At 39.9% G+C, this 5,000-nt stretch overlaps 1 long non-coding RNA gene across 2 annotated transcripts in view; it reads right to left on the minus strand.

The window, feature by feature from the left end:
- Window positions 1-4,749: 4,749 nt before the first annotated feature.
- LOC135116208 (uncharacterized) overlaps window positions 4,750-5,000 on the minus strand; it is a 40,272-nt gene continuing 40,021 nt past the window's right edge. For both annotated transcript variants that reach the window (XR_010276207.1, XR_010276206.1), the window contains one exon: window positions 4,750-5,000. This exon is cut by the window's right edge and continues 502 nt beyond it. This is a non-coding gene — a long non-coding RNA (uncharacterized LOC135116208).

Here is a 5,000-nt window from a genome sequence, read left to right on the forward strand (position 1 = left end):
GTGTGCGTGTGTATGTGTGTGTGTGTTTGCGAATCCATGTATCAGGTCACTACAGGTAACTTCACAAAATTACCAAAGCTTTTGACAAGTTCAAGTAATTCTGATCCCACCTGGGGGTTTCACATGATCCCTAAAATCTCTACATAGGTTTCAAGAAATCACAGAAATATGCTACTATCTCATATTCTTAGCAAATGTTCTTCAATGAACGCCTTCATATATACTCCGCTAAGCACAATTAGTCATCCGTTAATATTTTATTTTTTAGACGTAACGCTATCATGTAAAAACAACCTGAGAGAGAGAGAGAGAGAGAGAGAGAGAGAGAGAGAGAGAGAGAGAGAGAGAGAGAGAGAGAGAGAGAGAGAGAGAGAGAGAGAGAGAGAGAGAGAGAGAGAGAGAGAGAGAGAGCAGTGGGGTGACGGGCCAGTATCGCTGAGGTCACTGAGTTGACATTCCACTGTTTATGTGGCTTTCTATCCACCACCAAAGTCAACTTCAGCATTTATGATCTCATTGCAGGACAAAAGCTTCCAAGAATGTTCCCCAGTAACCTATTCCGGATTCTGCTTCATGTACTTTGTGTAGAATTACAGATTACAATGGTATAATTCACCATATATATATATATATATATATATATATATATATATATATATATATATATATATATATATATATATATATATATATATATATATATATATATATATATATATATAAAGTACATCTAACTTCATAAACATTTTAGGCGGGAGACGAAATATGAAGTTTCCAGTTTATATTATTAGTAGGGGATAGACCCAAGATGTTCGGTGTAAGAGAGGGGGAAAGTAGTCAAAGAAGAAGAGGGGATAGTTTTCTGGAAGGTTGTTTTGAGTTGACAGATGGAGGAATTGAATTTTTGAGGCATTCAACATTGCAAGTTTGCTCTGCCGAAATCAGAAATTTTAGAAAGGTCAGGGTTTCTGTAGCTTTCCTGAGTAGGTCGTTTAATTCACGAAGGGTTGAACATCTAGATGGAAAATTGTAGAGTCGTATCATTAGCATAGGACAATATGTTTGGCTTAGATCACTGATGAATAATAGAAAGAGAATGGATGACAGGACAAAATTCCAAGGAATCATTAATAGATATAGCGAAAAGGGCGCCAAAGAGCACTGTGCCTAACCAATCACAGGGGCAGAAAAAGATGTGACGTAAGTGCTAAACAATCACAGGCATCACACTACCCGTGACATCAGAACACTGAATCACAGGCCAAGAAAACATCACTGGGTGCCCCAAAACAAAAGAGGATATGGTGTTGCTATTCTATATAAATTGAAAAAATTAATACTGCATTGGCAAAACTCTAATATAGCAAAAAAAATTGTAGCCCAAAGCTGTAGACAGCAGGAAAGATGGCAGCTATACTGGCTGGCAGGATACACAAAAAGCAACAGGAACCGTCAGGCCAAGGGCTGGCAGACGTGAGACAAAGCCTGACCAAAGATCCAGAAAGCTACAGAAGCGAAGACTGGCAGGCTGTGAAGTCCAAAAGTCAGAGGACATGAACAGCAGCAAAGCAGTCAAGTGGTAGTATACTGGGAGCACAGGCTGACAAGGGCAGGCAGGCAGGAGAAAAAGCTTAACCAGAAGCCGAAAAAGCAGCAGAAGGCACAGTAGGAGACGTGGATGCGAAGACTGGCGGCTGTAAAGTCCAAAAAATCGTAAAGAAACAGCAGCAATGCAGTCAATATGGTAGCAGTACAGGAGCACAAGCTGACAAGGGCAGACAGGCAAAAGCAAAAGCTAGACCTGAAAAGCAGAAGGCACAGGAGAAGACGTGGATGTGAAGACTGGCAGCTGTGAAGTCTAAACGTTGTACAGGAGCAGCAGCAAAGCTGTCAGTATGGTAGCAGCACAGGAGTACAAGCTGACAAGGGCAAGAAGGCAGGAGAAAAAACTTGACTAAAAAACCCAGAAGTCGTTCACATGCGAAGACTGGTGGCTGCAAAATCCAAAATTCGCATAACATGCAGAGAGGAACAGTAGCAAAGTAATCAGGAAGTAGTATGCAGCCAGAAGCTCAAAGCACAAGATGAGGGCCGAAGCAGCTGGCGAGCAGGCAGCGGGATGTGGGAGGAGGAGACAGGCACGGAACAATGCAGTAACGCCAACTTGATCCTCTGTCCCACTGCTGCAACCATATGTACAAGTTAATAGTTGACTGTAGTACTGTAGAAGTGTTTCCACGGTAAAGAAAACACGATGTGGATAAGGTTGCCCTATGTCAATAATGCTGGTGCGGTACAAAGAAAGCGCTCTGCCACATCCCACCAGGTTCAAGGCAGGCCCAAGATTAGACTCTGACTGCGAGGCGATGTACGGGTGGACACGCCACAGGGCTGTGTCTAAATCCATACATTATTACCAAGTTTACTTTAGTCCGAGACATACCAAAGTTATCACCACCGCTTTGTTGCATCACTTAGCCTGTTTACAGTGACAACCACTTTCACGGTAAAGAAAATGTCTCAGTCTCTCTCTTTTATTCCGAATGGTCTCTTTCACAAGATTAATGATGGAAGCTATTTCACTCTGATCAAACAGATATATATCAAGAAATTTATTCTCACTGTTGTCAGGTAGCCGATCACCAAGCGCCAGAAAACTCCATCCTCATCTTCAATTACTTTGCTTGCCTTTCTTATCTGATGGCGTTTCTATGACTTTCCTCTGGCGATTCATGGGGCTCTGTACCTAAACAAACATATGTTTCTGATAAATAAAACTAGAAATACCATGTTTATTCTTAGCGATTTTTATGATTTTCTAATTTAATAAAGCCAACGCACTCATTCATAATATTCTGGGCACTTAAGACCAGTTTTTTTTTTGTTTTTTTTTTTACGAATCTTAGTGATTTATAAGGTCATGAATTTCTATTTGTGACAAATAATCTTTGCAAGTACTAATTCTGATACATTATTTTATTTTATGAAAAGGTTTTTCCCATCTTCCTAATGCACGTCATAGTTGCTCTGTATTAGTAAACTCAGAAAATGTCTTCCTCTTCTTCAGCTAGGACAGTTTCATGATCAATCTTATTTATTTTGATTTTTTTATCCTAATAAAATTAGATTCGTTTTCCCACTTCAGAGTTATTTTGTAAAGATTAGTCAGCTTTTTTAAGTATAATCAATATAATTATGTATAAATTTCCTTCAAGGAAATTACTAGCGTTGCAAAAAACGTCAACTCAGTGCATACGTTCAGGGAAGGCACAGTCTTCTCTTCGTTTTGGTTGCAAATTTTTCCCTTAGTTTGAGGCGATTGGCTTCAATTTACCCTAATGATTTCATTTTATTGCTTAGAAAACCCAATAATTCTTCCATTCCTTCAAGATCAACAGTATGTAAACACATGCAAGGCAGTTGTGATCGTTTACATGATTGAATTGCTTGCATAATTCATTGAATTAGGTCCAGGGAAATATTAACTAGTCACTTACCTAATGATCGAAATTATACATCGGTATAAGTGTTACAAGGTGTAAAGTTCCCTCCTTGCATTAATTCTTCTCACCTCCGTACTTGTATGTAAATTACATGTAGTTCCTGTCTGTCGGTCTTTCTGTCTATCTATCTGTCTACCTACCTATCTTTTTCTTTTTTCTTTCCTCATTTCGTTCTTTTCTTACTTTCTTTCCTCCATGCTTTCGTATTTTGTCACTACACTTACACACAATTAGAGATCAGCCACCAAATTCACTATAATCTCTGGAAAGTACGTACTGTGTATGTAACAGAACGTAACAGTTTATCGGATATGAAGGAAGTCAGATATTGGAAAAGAAATATTTTCAGTAAATCCTCATAGTACTTACACCTCAATAACATCAAAGAGAAAAATGAAGATAGAAAAAGAAGAGGAGAAGAATGAGGATAGAAAAAAAAATGAAGAGTGAAGAATGTCGACGCTTAAGAATTTTAAAAAGTGAAGGGAAAGGAAGACAGTGTTAGAAGATACCGGTTGTGGGTAACATTGTGGAGGAGGACGGCATTGTTGAGTGGTAGTTGGGGAGAGTAGATGGATGGATGGAGAGGAACCGAGGTAAGAAAAGGGCAGAGAAGGGGTAGAAACATCTCCAGCCGTAAGTGACTTGGTTTTCAAGGTTGCGCAAAAGTTGGCTCCGCGTGTCTAACTCTCAGCAAGACAACTTTACAGACTCATACACCACACGTAATTATCCAGAAATGCTTTTTGAAAATACATCTAATTACTTAAATGAAGGAAAAAAGATTATATGTAGAATCTAAGACTGATAAAGGGGATGGCGTTTATGATACCGGTGGGTACAGAGGCAGTGTGAAGCAAAGCAGACAGACGCCAAGAAGCAGACAGACGCCGTTAAGCAGGTTTCGCTTGGACAGGCCTTTATGTAACAGCACAGGTAATTACGGAGCATACCTGGAAGGAGGCAGGTGAGAAGGTAGTGATTCTCTCTCTCTCTCTCTCTCTCTCTCTCTCTCTCTCTCTCTCTCTCATTCTCATAATCTCTCTCATTCTCATAATGGAGTTTGGGAGAGGTGTGGATGCTGTGAGGGAGCTTATCATCCACAGGCACACACAACCTGAGGCAGCGAGGGATACGTCACGCCCGCCGCCACCAGGAAGTTTCGTCTCAAGGTCACGTAACGAACAGACGTGGTTCGGACAAGCGGTCAGACAGTTGATGTAGCATGCATAATAAAAGGTAAAGGTTGCAGCGAGGTACATTCTTTCAGGTTTACGACGCAGGTTCACTGGCAGAGACACATAAAAGAAAATGAGGTAGGTTAGGAGGTGGATGTTCAGTACAAAGTTGACATATCAACGGTGGAAATAATGGACATAAAAAATGTTAGAACAATAAGACGTAAATAAGACGTAAATCTGTAAGAAATTTGACACAAAAGTAAACATGAAAGATTTCAGGAAGTGCACTGTAAAGATATAATAACTTATCGGTGTG

This window comes from Scylla paramamosain, chromosome 3 (genome assembly GCF_035594125.1).
Source record: "Scylla paramamosain isolate STU-SP2022 chromosome 3, ASM3559412v1, whole genome shotgun sequence".
Classification (NCBI taxonomy): domain Eukaryota; kingdom Metazoa; phylum Arthropoda; class Malacostraca; order Decapoda; family Portunidae; genus Scylla; species Scylla paramamosain.